Source organism: Nomia melanderi, chromosome 13, assembly GCF_051020985.1.
Source record: "Nomia melanderi isolate GNS246 chromosome 13, iyNomMela1, whole genome shotgun sequence".
In the NCBI taxonomy this organism is placed as follows: domain Eukaryota; kingdom Metazoa; phylum Arthropoda; class Insecta; order Hymenoptera; family Halictidae; genus Nomia; species Nomia melanderi.
The window spans coordinates 8,980,004-8,997,258 of record NC_135011.1 but is presented as its reverse complement, the minus strand read 5'-3'; the positions used below and the strand labels follow the sequence as shown (position 1 = coordinate 8,997,258).

Sequence of the window (17,255 nt, the reverse complement as noted above, 5' to 3'; positions counted from 1 at the left end):
CGAACACGACGACTAGCAGCCATAAAAAAATGTACGTCGAATATTTTCCAATGCTTCATTCCCTTGCGTACTGTTATTACACCATCAGCGTATATGAGTTGAGTAATGTTTCCTGTTACTGCATATTTAAACATAACGAAACCATTGCAAGTGGCGCGAGATTTTTATTCACTTGCCGTGCTCTTGAATTACCCAGTAAAAACCTATACCCGAGTAAACGTCTGTAATCTACTCGCGAGAACACGAAGGGCGTCTCAACCCCTTTCTCCGCGCGAAACGAATTCTGTGTTTCTTTAAAGTCCGGGCCTGCCTCCGCGGCAACATGATTCTTTATTTACCGGAATTCGGAAAGTGTTATTTATACGACGAAAATCCAATTTGGCGGGGGAACTGCGATAAATAAAGGCTGGCGGGACCGAGTGCACGGTATCCGTAACGTGGGCGTAAAATGGAAAAGTATGAACCGTTTTATGGAACGAGGTTGCCATTTTTATTTTCGCGTTACGGGGAAGCGTTTGTTATGGCACTCACTACGACGTCTTCTCATGTAAGTAGAACATTTCTCACGATGGTCATTAGGAGCTCGTTCTAGCGAAACCGTATGCAATACCAGATAGAAAAGGACTGTGACATATTGGAGCAGTAATAGCAAATTATTTGTTAAAATTCACGAAAGAAATTGTGTGTTAGTGTTCATGTAATAGGTATGATTAATTAGGGCTTCATAAGTTGAGTAACAAGGAATTTCCGTATGATTTATAAGTAGACTATAAATAAATTTATAAGTAGATGTAATACAAATGCAGTATTTCGTGGATTAATTTGTGAAAGCCGGTGTTAAAGTAAATGCATGTAATTTATTAATATTCTATCAGGAATTGAAAAGGAAAAGAGCATCGTAACAAACTGTATTGTACATTGTATATTGTAGATGCATAATGTTTGCAATATATTTCTAAGAATCGACATAAGTCTACGAACAAATTTTATTCTAACGTAAAATTGACATGATCTTCATCTTGATAAGCATAGTTTTCGAATTATACAAATCTTATTGATACTAATTTGTATTCGTTATATATCGAGTCAGTCAGTGATGAAGATTATAAACTCAATTTAATAAATGCAAATATTATCTTCTTCCTGCAAGTATTATCATTCTGTTATCAATATTTAATGTTCAGAATAAATGTAGGCTTTCAAGAAAAATTCCATTTCGTATGCCATTAAATTATCAGAAACAACATACTTTTGATAAGGATATTCTCCGATGAACCATCGAATAAAAGATTAAAAGATCATTCACCGAAAAACTATAAGTTTTATTCGATTTAAAGAGCATTTTTCAAAACTCTTTTACTAAAATTATAATCTCAATGCATCTTATATTCTCCAGTATCCTATTCAAGCATTCAAGTTTCCACAGCTCAACATCAACACTAGAACTACCAGGCGGTTCAAATTGACCCATCCTTGATTTCTTCTTTTTGCAATAACTGAAAGTATAACAGATGCTTCATTAAGAAATTACTAAAGAAATTGATTTAGCAATACGCCAGTTAAATTGTAGACCACCTGAAGTCTCAGCAGATGCACTCTTCGAGTTTCTATAGAGAAATTTCAAAATGTCAATTTAACTACTAAGTGTCAACACTAAAACTACCAGACAGTCAAATTGACTATTCGAAATGTCTCTATAAAAATTCTAAGACTACATCCATTAAGACTGTAATCGATTTACAATTTAGTTTGCGTATTGCTAAATCAATTTCTTTAACGTCTGCACTCCGAATTCCTTTTGCGTTTTTCCTCGATAACTCTGTATTATTATGATATTTCATTTGAAATGCATTTTAAAAAATAATTAGTATGTAGAGAGTTGTAAACGATTCTCCTTACTAATAATATTGAAAATAACATTGTACTATTATATTATATTTGATATATTATTATATTATATTATCTATTTTAAAAATATCTTGACAAAGAAGCACACCTAATAAAATTGATGTCCAGTCACGCTCGACATTGGAGCGCAAAGAGTTAATAATTCCTCGCAGAAACATCTGTTACCCTTTTAATAATTGCAAAATGAAGAAATCAGGAATGGGTCATTCTGACCCCTCTGGTAGTTTTAGTGTTTTAGTGAATCAATTTCTTTCGCACATTATCCACTTATCTACAAAGGCCTATTCAAACAACATTCGTAACAAAACATTTCATCGGCCGTATATCAATCTCCCTCTGTCCACTGAAACCCAAGGAGGCCATTATCACACCCCGTTCGAGGCGTGCAAAATCCGGCAGCGTGTAACACGCAACCCGTCGCAGAAGTAGGAAAATGGCGGGCAAACTGGAGGACACGGCCGACGTACGCCTAATCAACAGGCCAGAATTTATTAGCCGCCTACAATGGCCGGGCAAATTGTTCGGCCCACTAGGAAGTCTCGCGACTCGCCCTTTCGGAAGGGGTAGTCGCGCGGCAGTCGCCGAAACTCGGACGCCATCGTATAATTATTATTCCCAGCGGCTAGGCGCGCCGGTTTCTCTCCCATGAAAATCTAAGTTCTGTTCGGTCGTCCCCTTAATAACACGTTGCGGACGGATGACGAGATATCTCGGATTTTATGCGTAGTTTCAACCCTTCCGATAGTAAGGTTTTTTTAATTCGATACTAGATTTACGGGGATTTATGGTACAGTTTATTCTATTGTTTTATTGTAGATGAATTGGTGTTTCTTCAATCAGAGTTTGAAATTTGGAGGTTTAAAAACAGACAATTAAAGTATACACTTGTGTATTCTAAACATCAACGTTATCTTTTTAAACCTGGATTCAAATGATTATTTGACGATTATTAATGTTTTTCTTTGAATTTTTTTTCGTTTCTATAGATAATTAATTCTTTGCATTTCAGAGCAACATTATAAAGTTCGATATTTAATATTAAGCCTAGTGTAACGTACCAATATGTGAAATATTCACATAAAATAGCTTTGTTCCTTAATTTATATGTGATTTCTCGTTAAGATAGCTTTATAAAATGTGGTCTTTATCTCATCAGAAAATATTGAATATTTCTAGTGAAAAGATGTTAGTGTACCAAGGATTAATAGTAAAATAAAACTGACAGACATAGTTAATATTTTTTACCTTCAGATAATTCATTTTTTATCTTCAGAAAGTTAATACTTTACCTTTAGACAATAAATTTCTTACCTTCAGATACTTAACTTTTTGCCTTTAGATAATCAATTTTTATTTTCTAACAATATTTAATGCTAAATGAACATATTGTCGCTAAGCATGATAAGATCTTAGATCCTGCCAACACTGTTCCAATTCCAGACTCGTTATTATGCGACGCGTTGTCGAACGCTTCCAGGCAGGTAGGGGTAGGCGCATCGTGGACAGGGTTAAATCTGTTTCTGAAAGCCCCGGAACGATGTTCCGTGTCCGATGTCTCTTCTACCGGAATTCTAGCGACTGGTAATACGTGGCGGCTTGTTCCCGAGGAAACGGCGAGAGGAAATGGGAGGGGAGGCGGTGGGAGGGCAAAGACGAGTCACCCCCTTAATCTTCATTAAGCATCCCTTAACTGTTCGTGGCTCCCCGGGCGATAATTCTTAGGCGCTTCGCTCGCGACAAATAGACTTGCGCGAGGAAAAATGGAAAATGTGGGAGTTGTCAAGTCTGGACTGATTGCCGAATCTTTGGATCAAGGGATAAACTGCGAATTAAACGATCTTATTGCCGATTGAAAGATCTGATTTCTCTTTTTAGAAGAATCGAGTTTGATATGCCAGATGTTATAGTGCATTGATCATTTTTTTTAACTTTAAAATTGTTATCTGTTACAGTATAACGAAAAGCACTTATAATAGAACTTAATACTATATTGCAGCAAAATATTAATACTATTTTAGTCACAGTTTTATGTGCGTTAAAGCAAAATATTACTTGTAAGTTGGATCGTTGTTTTGAAGTTACTTAGATATAGTTTTACGGAAGTTACTGGGAGTTCTAAAATGAACTTTGAGGTGGTTTAAGAAATGTTTGGATGGTACTTCTGATTCGAGTATGAATAAATTGATTGGCAAAATATTTAAAAATCTGTTTTGTTACGTTAACATTTTATAGTACTGTCTTTATAAAAAAAGAATTCTTTATCAAAACTTATTTTTATGTATACAATAATTTGTTAAGTTAACACGCGTTGTATACAAGAGTATATGTATGTTATAAGAAATATTTTTCATTAACATATATTACTGTGAGAATATTAATGTGAAAAATGATTATCAATGAATGTAAGAAAACATGGTTGATGAAAAATCAAGTGAAACGAAATACAGTGTAATTGGATCACTTCCATTACATTGAACAAATGTTTGTCGTATAAATAAATTTAGAGTTCGTAAAACCAGTGCCGGAGGAAGTTTTAAAACGTGCAGTTTTAATGAAACCGGTGGAAAATTAATCATCCAACGAGATGTTTCCCCAGCCGATGAAGACATCGATCTGCCTTACCAACTTCTACGGTTGACCCGCGGCGTGGAAGTCGCGAGGGGGTGCGTTATGACGTCAAAACTGTCAGGCGGTCGGGAAAGGGTCGAGGAACACCGGCGAGGGTGCAGTTGATTAAACAACGTCGCACGCAACCTTTTAATCCTATTCTAAAGATCACATCTGCGACTAAATTCAATAAAGCAACGTTCATTAATTTCAGAAATTGAAAACTTAATTGCGGATTAATTTAGACGGCCACTTTAATACATCACACGATATTAAAACGAACCCCGACAGTCTCACAAACGACGCCTCGTATTCGTCAAACTTGAATTTACAAGCGCAACTGGAGATTTTCGAAACCTCACAGAAATTTGAAAACTTTAAACATTATAAATTTGTATGAAAAAGTATTCGTAGATCGATCAATTCTAAAATGAACACTCTATATCCTCTATATTCATTAAATTTACCTATAGAAACACAATTTCACCTTCTCACGAGTATAAAAACTATTTAAACTTTCAATAAAATCAAATTATACAAACATAAAGCAAAACATTGGAGGTGCCTAATAGAAGCTATTATTAAAATTACTCAATGAAACAATATTAACCCTTTCAACTAGGTTGCCATTCGATTCGACACGACAAAATGATGAAATTATAAATTCAATATTAAATTCAATGTAACAACACATTGAGTATCGAAATAAAACAGTTCTATCCCTGAATTTACGCAAGATCTTCAATGTATATCGCTTGCAAAGTATATCATCGATTTCATTATCAGAAAGTAATGAATATTTATAATAAGAAATATCGTCGAGTACAAATGGTTAATATATTTTTTATCATTTTACAAATTTCAGAATCAGACCGTGAACCAAGAATGAGAACCACTACCACCTGGACAGGCTGACGATGTCGAGAGGGCGGACAGGTGGGGCAGCTTCTTACAAGATTTAGTGAGAAAGTGAAAGAAAGGGGTGACGCGAGACACGTATTCGCAATTTTTTTTCTTTTCGCCCGAAATCTATCGAGAGAGTTGAAGAGCCAGGGGACAGGGGGTGGGAATGGGGGTGAAATGGATCTAACCAAGTGGTTTTATTTACGAAACAAGGGCGACCTGTGGAGGTAATCCCATCGAGGGAACGCTCGAACGGAGCTAGTCGCTCCGGCTTAAGAAAATAACATGGTCTAAGAATATTACCCGGCTCCTCCTTGTCCTTTTAATGAAGAGGCCTTTAATGTGATAATGGGGTAAGCGACGGGATCAAGAAGTCCGCTAAGGAGGACTTTTTAATTTTGCGTGGCAAGGATCTTAACGATCGCTGCTTTATCTGCTGTAATCCGGTTGATTTAGGGTTGCGGCCGTAGTTCAGGTTTAGAAGAAGCTATTGCGAACTGATTTAGGGGCTGCCTTTAGGGGTTGCATTCTTGGACATTTTTCAAACGTTTAAATTATCGTCAATTCTGTCATTTAACCCCTTTATCCTATAATATCGTGTCAGACTCGTGATGAAAATTATAAACTGAATTTGGTACACGGAAATGTTAATTAACTTTTTACAATATAAATTAAATATTATTTCTTCATTATTAATTGTTAGCCTTTAGAGTAAATTTATATGTAGGATAAGTAAACTTTGTTCTTTTTTTAATAAAGTACTGAGGTTGAATTAATTTGATCATAGCTGCAGAAGAATTAATAGGGGAAGGGGTTAAATATTGTAAATCGATGTTAGGTAATTTGTAGAATAGCGGAAACAGGTGAAATGATTCCAGTTTTTTAAGAATATATATTTATTTAGAGTCTGTACTTAGAATTTTTGTAAGGAGTTAATTTGCTGTATTAGGTGATTTACAGAATAGTGTAAATTCGTGAAATTATTCTTCTGTCTTAAGAATACATATTTGTTTAGTGTATATGTTTTCATCCTTTCTACAGAGGAAGATATATGGTGGAGAAAATTCTTCCTTAATAAGAGAACGTTGAAAAGGGGATGAAACTCGGTACGAGTTTACCTGGTGTATGCTACCTTAAACTCATTTTTCATTTTCGAAATACAAGATTACTCCTCTAGGTTCTTATTTTTATGCATTATTCGCTGGAAGATGGATGCCAGGAAATATTGTACAATAATAAGGAATCATCGGACGGGCGAACGCATCAAGATCCAAGAAACATGTTTCATTTTGTACAAACGAGATTGCTTTTATAAAACCTTTGTTCTCATACTTTATACAGTAATAGAGCCATTTTGAAAGGTATTCACCCCCCCCCCCCCCCAATACGAGGTCTTTAAAAGAGCCATCAAACATGCAACTACCATCATACTAAAACTGGAAAACCAATTTCCATTTTATAAAAACGAAATGGTTCATTCCTTGTTTTTATTTTACATCTCACAAAATAGAGTAATCTTAACCCGTTGTACTATGATTTCTTTCAGAACTACCCTCAACAGAATTATTTCATTATTTGCAATTCATTAGAGAAAGAAAGACGTTTGACAATCATTCTGTATCTACGTTTATAGTGGCACAATTCATAATAGGAAAATATTTAAATTTAACTCGAAAGAACTAAGATGTTTATACTTGTGAAATTCTACTTGAATTTTTCGTCACGATTCTGACACGATATTATAGGGTGAGGGATTAACACACACAATTCTAATTAAAAGTTCTAGTTAAACAAATCCAACTATTAGACACCAGGAAAAGTCTGTGCAGTTTTCTTATTAGCAATAAACTAACCACTTACAATTACAATTTTACTAGTGCAATGAACGACATCGACATTAGCAGCAAGTTACGTTTACACAGTTCATATCAAACGAAACAAAATAACTTTACCAAAACCTTCCCTAAACGCGTTCAAATTTTGATTCAAGAACCAGTACTGCTTTTTCCGGTACCTAAAATCAAGCCCACTTCGACACAAAATCACCGTTAAGTCTGAAAGGCGCCAGTTTCGAAAACCGGAGGCGAGCCCAACGCAACTGCTCGTAAAATCGACTTTTCCGTTCGACGGGATAACGATGTGTATCCTCGGCGATAAGCGAGAGAACGCCGATCTGGCTTATCGACTGGCTCTGAAGAGGGTAACAGCCGACAAGGACATATTGTTATTATGACGTCATATCGTCAGACGACCCCGGAGCAGGAACGGGGGGGTGATTAGGCAAGGGGGCTGTTGCGGCGAGCGAAGAACACGACAAGGGGGATGGCAGACGGAGAGAGAGTGCACGGTGTACAGTAGCCATGACACCGGCTGGGAACCATGGTTCGAAGATGAGGGGGTGCCCGACCACCCCTGCCGACCCTCTCTTTCCTCCCCTGAGCCAAGGGTATTTTTCCATAATCAATAACATGCCTCTATTCTCGTCACACCGAGCGAGCCGGCTCTGCCCCTCGCCACGCTCTTTCACCCTCTCGCCCTCTCGACATCGCCAACCTGTCCAGGTGACAGTGGTTCTCATCCCTTAGCATAACCAAATTTCAACTTCGTATCTTGACTATCAATAAATCACGCTTCAGCCGTCGAAATTATATTAAACGAGACAAATTTATAAGGTTATCTCTTAAGATCTTTATGCATTATCTTTTATCGATTATCATTTAATATTGAAAAGGTTGATAGAATAATTTAGGCGCGATTTTTCGTGAAATTTTTCAGATAGCTGAAACTACCGCGGGTTAAAGATTCCGATGTTTTTCCTTTCGCAAAGCGTGGAAGCGGTTCCCGGGGAACGGTTTCACCGTCACGAGGAAAACACGACGCACGTGCACGTTTATCGATCGCGCGCGGCGAAGGGGGTGCAAGGGGTTGGGGGGGCGGTTTGAGAACCGCCGGTGAAAGCGGCGGTTTAAGGGTGGCACGAGTGGCGGGTGAAAGAGTTCATTAAAACCAGCACCGTGTGCACCCCCGCTTGGTCCCCGACCCCACCAATTCGCCGGTGCCACCGTCGATCCACCCTTTCGTCCCTCTTACGGGGGTGAAAGGAGTGGCGGGCGTCGTGCGCAAAAAATACCCGAAACATTCGACGCTTCCGTCGACACCGGGATTCGTACTGAGAATCGGGGATTCTTGGTTTCGAGCTGCTTGCGAAATAAAACTACGGATGGGTCTAGTGTAAAACGAGCCAGTGGAAACTCGATTAAAGGATTTAATTAGGTGATTAATAGTAGGGATAAATCAGTGTTTGCAAGATCTGATCTTATATGTTGTAAGGTGAAACTTAAGAATCTAAATTATTGGGTTTATGGATAATTGAAACTTTGAGTGATCTGAATTGTGGAAAATGATGTCTCTTTGCAATGTTTATTAATACATTATAATACAAATGCCACATTGGAAAATAAAATAAAATTTTCTTGTTAACATAGTGGAACAGGTATCGAGTTCTTTCCTTACTATAATTATGAAAATAAGATGAATGAAATAAATAAACTTATCAACGATAAAATAGCTTTATCAAGACGAGAGGTTAATCTTACCGGGAACCGATCAAATAACCGGATTTAAAATTCCGCATTTTTCTTTGTTCATTTAATTTTATATTAATTCCTATATTGTCCGATTATTTGGTTTTTCAATTTTTATCCTTCCTTTTGTTTCTGTTTACTTATTTGGCGTCACTGGTGCGTCCCACGAGTTTCATCTGAGAAAATTTCTTTCCTTTTTCTGTGTTCTTTCCCATTTTTACCGTACGTTTATTCTAGTCCGATGATTAATCAAGCCGCTATCAAATGATAATAAACGCTGTGACGTGGCCCTGTTGCGTGCTCGCCGCGTTATACCTATTTATCGCAAAGATACGGGCCGCGAAGGCCGTGGGTGGGTGACCGTAGATAAGGACACACCGCTTCATGGGATTGCGGTAATTAATCCTGAGTTTATTCGAGCTGACTCAAAAGTCCGCGTGTCGCGATACGTGTACGTACACCTTGTGCTCGCGCGTTCGATGCACGATACCGAAACAGGAAAGAAGGTGATTAACTTTTAACACCGATGACGATCATGTTCAACACTGGAACTACTGAGCAGTCGAATTCACTGATTTCTTTTTCCTACATGAACTATAGGAATGTATTAAAATTTTAATTTACTTATATGTATTTTAATTGATGTACTGTTATATCAATTGATGAAATAATTTTGTAGGAAAGTATCTGTATTTTTTTCAATGATTACAAAAAGAAATATTCTAAATGATTCTTTTTAATGGTTCTGGTGGTACTATTTAACTTTTAGATGGTGATTGGTTATTTCATTTAAAAAAATAGGATTTCCATTTCATGTGGGTAATATTAAATTTAATGGGTATTATTAACTGCACATGTCACAGCTGCATGTGTATGAAATTACCCAAGATAATAAATTGGTAAATTTATAAATACGACAATAATTACTTCTAAGTTAATCTGATTTTTTATTCGTCGTACGAGGGTTAAAACTCAGTCGTAACCATAATTTCCGGCTTTCCCCTTTTTTATCTACCCTCCGACGACCTCGACCGTATCGGTTCAATTATAACGTTCAGGAAGCAAAGTTCTTTATTCAAATTACTCATTAACAATTGAATGTATGCTCGGGCACTAGCTACATAACTATCATATGATTTTATCCAACTTATACTAATTCAATTATATACCAATCGTTTTTCACGTATTAGTCGCAATTAATCTTAATTCTGAATCTCTATTAATCATCTTTCAATATCCAAACAATTCATTAATCTCTAGATAATTTATCACAATTTAATTTATATTAATCAAATTTGGATTAGAATTAGATTTATTTTGGACTTATTTACATGTAACCCCTCTACAATCTATGCTACTTATATCCAGACTAAAACTCCTTGTTCAAAAAATTGAAAGCCTCCAAGAACGATTCTATATTAAAGTACAGACCAACAAATATCTCAGAATGTTCGCATATTTCTTAACCCATTGAATAGCATGGGGCCACCGGTGATCCCCAACTACATTGAATTACTATAGTTCACTCAATTAAACGATGATTAGATGGAAACATTTCGTGACATTCAGCTAGAAGAACGTGCAAAATAATGATGCAATTCAATCAAATGATTTAATATCATATTGTTCCTGTTTTGTGTATTTTACTGTATAAAATTGTGCGATATCCAATGCGTTAAAACCCAAAAACAAACAAGGTGCAAAAATAGGATCGCAAGGGTTAAAGCTATGCATATTGAAACAACGAAAGTCGAAAAGCTTCGCTGCCAAGTTACTGTACATCTTCTACCTCTCAGTGTACGTCTACGACTAACGTTTCAGTAGCAACAAGGAATATCTCGAACGTGTTCCGCATTGCTCCGGCGGATTATTAATTTCCTCGCGGTTCGGCCTCTCTTTTTACCATTTCTTTATCGGCGTTCCTCGTTGCGTTCGTGTCCCGCGTGGAACGCGAGCGCGCCGCGCGCCGGGAAGATAAACGCCACCCCTAGAGGGTGTACGTGGCTACGCGAACGTTTTCGGTGGTCTTTGTTGCGAAAATATCTTCTCGAGCGGAAAATCAAGTTAAGTTGCGCGCTGTGCTTCAGTTGATTTTTGCCGCTCCCGGCTGAGCAACGCACGGACCGGCCGGTGAGAATTATTGAACGACCGTTCCGCGATCGTATGCAAGGATAAGTGAAGTGAATTTCTGGTAGATGTGATCCTGGAGTATAAAAACTCTCACTTTTAATAATAACTAAGGACAATGAAGTTTTTATTGCATTGGGTGCTTTTGAATGTTCTCTAATGTTACAGTTTCAAGGAAATTGATAGAGAAATTATTTATATATAGCATTATGTATATATAATACAGTTTCATATGTAATGTAGGAAGTATACACTAGAAGACAAAAGGTTAAATGGAATTTTGATAAACTTGAAGGATTTATTTAAAATTGGTCATTTGGAGAGACTTTGAGTTCATCAAGTGGATCTCTATATATCTCATAATAATATTTAATTCATAAATGAATGCCATGGTTCTGAAGGATTAATACAACGAATTCAATTATAATAATCAATCCCTTAAATCCACGAAGTACCTAAGTAACACTAACAACCACTCAGTACGCAAAGTAAATCACGCTCACACCAACATCCCCTCCCAATCAACTCTAAAACCATTGTCCGCATAAAAAGCTCCCAAAACCTCAAAAAACCTTCCAAACGATCTACACTCGCCAACCCCCAACCCTCCCGCAAACTCATCGAACCCTGGCATCCCAGTCTACCCCAAAAAAAAACTCTCCAAACCATACCAATCTAGCTCCACAGTCAACCAAATCTCCTATCAGCTACCTAGACATTCTTCCTCCTTTTAATTTCCGAAAGGGTGTAAGGCCCGAGCAGCGGCCTATCACGACGAGACGCGACGTCGGAGACAGCGAAGAAGAGAAACGAGCCAAGGGGCTGGACACGGGATGTACGTAGGAACGCTGCGAGGGTTGGCAAAAGAGGAACACAGGGCAGCTTGGGCGCCAAGAGAATAGAGGACAGAGAGGTAGCTGAAACGAGCCGACCATTACAGCTAGTTATGGCAACTCCGTGACCGGTCAATAGTTGTCCGTTCACCTGCCGTGCACCAGGTACACGTTCGCGTGTACCCTCCAACGGCCGTCCGGCTGGGGTAGTTTTGTCCGGTCTCTTTAGCCAGAGACATGAAACACTGTCCACATATATCGTGGCCAACAGTTCTCCGGTCGCGAGTATGATTTACCGTGGATGTCCACGGGCTTGGGCATAAACGCACGAGTGTTGACAAATAGTATTCACCCCGGCCAGTATCTGCAACCACCCGCCCCGCGCACGGCCACACGGTCGTCGTTGTTTAAATATACGAAATGGAGGCGAAGTTTCGAGGCAGGCCGATGGTAGGTTGCTGGGACACGGCAGCGAAAGGAACGAGAGCGCGAGGGATAAGCGCGAAAGAAGGGGCTTTCGTGTCTCGAATTTCAATTCGCGGCTGATATACGTGGACGCGCCGGTTTTTCCCCGATCTGCAAGATAAACAACGGGGCTTCCGGACGAGCAGAAGGATTATCAATGGCGGGAACGAACGCGTGGAGCTTCGCGGGCTCGGGAACCACCCGGCACCCGTCTGTGCGCGCTGTCGCTGAGAAATGGAGGATTCTTGGGCGATTGGGTGATCTTTGACCTCTGAGGAGATCTTCAGAAACAGTTTTCTTTGAAATATGTGTTGACTGGTACTGTATTTTTTATGGTATTTGGATTATTTGATTGTTTAGTTGATGTGACGGTTTCTGGCAATGGAAAAACAGTGAAATAGTAGAATGTATGTTCGAAATGATTGTGTTAGGGAAATCTGATTGTAAGATTGTGCGAGGGTTAAATGAGTGGCTCAGAATAATAGTGGTGGAATAAAAATTCTTATTTTTAAGGACTGGAGAGAAGATTTAGTGAAATTTTCTTGGGTCAATTAAATATTAATATTAACATATTATTGATAATATTAAATATTATTAATTACTAATATTGTTGAATGTTGACAAAAGAAATACTAATTTAATTCCGACTTTAAAGTAAATAAAATTCGGTTCCGAAACTTCATCACAAGTCCCACTCGATATTATAAAGCAGAGAGTTAATTAATGAGGACAATGACTGGATAATTATATTTGTAGTTAGAAATGTGACCGGTATGCGTATCATTGACCAACTTGGGTTAATTACTTGTATCATGTGCAAATTTCAGAAATCACCACAAAAGAGTGACTATCTAATAAAGAACGATAATCATCAAATTAAATTCATCCTAATATTTACTCCAACTCAAATATCTTTCATACCAAAAATAAAACAAAAATAATTAATAAATTTGTTCCTTGGTATTACTATCCTTAAATATCATCTCAAAACCATATAATTTTAAACAAAATTCATTGTTCAACAGTATAAATCCTCCTCAAATACTATTCTCCAAATAAATTCTGTAATTATTGGTTCATAAATATCAACCTCTCCCTAAAACACTATACAATCTTATTTAAATTAATAAAATTCATCAGACAAATCTCCGATCATAAAAAACATATAAACACCCACAATCAATTCACAACCATATTAAACAAAATTCAATTTCCATTGCAGCTTTAACCACTTGCGCTGGAAATACGTGCTACGCACGTCGTGATGTTTTTGTTCAAAAATTACCAACCACACATTGCACACATCGATAGTCTTATTGGATATATATATTCCAGATTCTTTCGAAACCTACCACTTTGTACAAAATTTCTGTACATATCTGTATGATAATAAGCAAAGACAAAATTCTTCGCGCGAGATCCTGTCGAGTTTCTGAATTCGTTGCCACCGCGAGTGGTTAACTTCCCGATAAATTTAATCACCTTTCAAAACTACTTTATTTTTACTTCCATCTCCAAACCGTCCCCACGTTACTCTTATACCATTCACTTCTTCCGGTATTTTCAAACTTTCCTTCGATCACTATTATTACTGTCCGCGTTATCGATGGCGAATAACAGGGATTTAAACCATGCGAGGGCCCACAGCGATGAACAGCGCAACGCTCCGCGGATCGTGAGCAAGGGGCGAAGGAAGAGGGGTGAATAGAGGCGCGAGAGGTGCACGTCGCGCGGACATCGGCGATCTAAATCAAGCCGACCACTATTTCCTCGTAAATTTTACAGCCGCGGTTGCAGCAGCTCCCGGAGACCTGCCACGGCCGTTTGTTCAGCTTTCCTCGCTATTTTTCATGCCGCGAACGCCCACAGATACCGATCTAACTTTTGCGGAGCAGCTGTCGCGGCCGATACCTTCGCTGCTGTTGTACCCTGTATTTATAATCTCCGTGGGAAATTATACGTTGCTCGTTCATGCAGAAGACGGAAGCTCGATACCGTTAAACCGCGTCAGAAACACGTACACAATCCGCTCGTTCGGCGTCAGAAAAGTTCCGAACGGTCCTCCACGGGATACACGTATGGGGGCGGGTCTTGTAATTTTGCTGGACACGCCGTTATTAAAGGGATCTATTGTACAGGTAACTGAAACGTCTCGATATTGTGACAGCTGCTTTATCTAGATGAGCATTCAGTTGTTGAGCCCTTATTTAGAAAATTTTGCAATACAAATGGTCAATATCTTCTGGTGAGACGTAGATGACAGTTTTTTGAACTAAGTTAATGAGGAACTATATATAAATTAAGGGGCGAAGGTATTTTAAGTAAATATTTAGTATACTAATAATATGTAAAATTGATAAATTGGTAAGCGTATCATTTTGCTGTATCAAATCAAGCGGCAATATAACGCGAAATGTTTTGATCGCGTTGTACGGGCTTCTACTGTATTTCCTTTCACATGTTGAAAATTGACATATTAATCCATGTAGATTAAATCGTTACCATCTTTCTGCATCTGTTGCGCGGTTAAATATTGTCAGTATTTGCAAAGGTAAGTATTGTTATGATATACAAGATTTTAATCCTGTAGTCTAGCAGTGTTAATTGCTGAACGCGCGGAGAGTTGAATTATTAAATAAATTGAGCAAATATCGACTATATCCGCCATTAAATATTAAGTTAAGTGTCAAATTATGCATCAATTTTCAAAAAAATGCAATCTAAAAGTATAATATTATACGCTGAATCTATTGTATTCTACAAAAAGTTAATTATAATACTTTATATAACTTTACAACTCTCTACTGAGTTCCAATTAAATTAAAAAAAAAAAATGTATCAATTAAAATAAAATGCAATCTAAAAGTATAATATTGTACGCTTTATTTATTCTATTCTATAATATTCTACAAAGAGTTAATTGCAAAACTTTATGTCAATTTCAAGTATAGCTTTACAACTCTGTACTAAGCGTGCCACTTAAATTTTGAATAAAAAGAAAAGGAAAAAATTCGCATTATTCGAACTTTGCCAGCTCCGTGGACACACCCAGTGAACCCGATGATGCCATCGTCGGCGTCCGAGCCGCGGGACGATTTTTGCCACGGTTAACGGCGAAACGAAAATTGCACGTTCCCTTCCTGTCCCGTCGTTCAAGGCATACGGCGCATCCTTCTTCTGTCTGGCACGACTATCGTGCACGGTGTACACAGCTACTTCTAAGAAGACGCCGCGGCAATCCCTCATTTCGCGTTCGGTACGCGCTGGCCGAGGAGGACGCGCGTCCGGGGGGACGAGTGTAATTTGTCAGCGGTGCACGCCGAATGTAATAGCAGCACGCCACGAAGACGTACGGCCGTGATTAGGGGCGAACAATTCCGATTACGGTCATTCTGATGAATCGCGCGATCCACCGGCGTGATACTTTTTTAAACGGCTTGGCTCCGTGATAACGTTCCGGAGCGCGTTACCGTTCCCGGCGAGTACACTCGACCCTCAATTTACGCGGATCATTCTTACACCGTAAATTGTGTAAGAATTTTAGTTAATAGTATAACTACCGAGTATTTAATGCGATTGATATGTAATTCCTATACAAATTGTGACAATATATTATCTTTTGTTTCTTCGGATATTCGTTGTAGTACTGAAATGAAAGTATCTAGTTTCAAGATCATATCGAGTATTCAATGCTTCTAAGATGTTGATAATTGTGAAATAAAAAAATTTAAATCAACCATTTTGACTGGTACTAGTGTTAATTAACAGTAGAACTACCGAGCGTTTAATATGATTGATATGTAATTCCTATAAAAATTGTGACAATATTCGTTGTAGTATTTAAGTGAAAACATCTAGTTTCAAGATCATTTCCAAGATTCAATGCTTTAAGATATTAATAATTGGGAAGTCAGGGAACTAGTCATTTTGACTGTTAATTAACACTACAATCACGGAGCATTCATTGGGGTTGATATGTAATTCCTATAAACATTATAACAATACATTTTTTCGATTTCTTCCGATACTCGTTACAGTATTTAACACTAGAACTTTCGTACCAGTCAAAATGACTGGTTTCAATTTTTTATTTTCGCAATTACTGATATCTTAAAAGCATTTAATATTCGAAATGACTTCGAAAATAAATAGTTTCATTTGAATACTATAATGAATATCCGAAGAAACTAAAAATAATTTATTGTCACAATTTTTACAGGGATTACATATGAATCACATTAAATGCTCCGTAGTTCTAGTATTAATGCTATATCCCAAAATTTTGAAATTTTACCGAGCACCACTATAGTTTCTATGCGCGATGTAAATTTAGTAACACCGAATAAAATGTCCTTTACTTTGTGAAATATCATTATCATTATTTCTTTTGCCCAACTAGGTGAAATAAATATTTCTAAACCTTACACCAGCTTTTCTTTCAAATATTTTCTTTTCTCTTTTACCGACAGACTCGGATTACGCGATTTTCATTCGTACAAAACGGACCGACGTAGAGCGGATTTTCGCGTAAATCGAGGGTCAGGTGTATCTCACCCGTAATCACGCCTCGTCGATTCCTTCATCGCGGCATCGCCGTATTATGCGGTTAGCTGACAAGGGCCCTGGCCATTATATTAAGCAATTTGCATCGTTGCCGCATACACGCGCGCGATTTACTCGGTCATTATCACTTGAACGCGCTGGTACGAGCTTTCAGACCCTGCTCGGATTGTCCGTGAATAGCTGCGACCGGGTCGGTGTGATTAGATCGTAGATTTTGCGCGTTTATGAGTCTGTGTTTATGAGGAGATACTTCATGTTTGTGTGG

The 17,255-nt window shown here is 37.9% G+C and overlaps 1 protein-coding gene across 7 annotated transcripts in view; it reads right to left on the bottom strand.

Moving 5' to 3' along the window:
• Positions 1–17,255, bottom strand: part of Mxd (MAX dimerization protein) — a 376,159-nt gene that overhangs the window by 53,527 nt on the left and 305,377 nt on the right. The window lies entirely within an intron of this gene.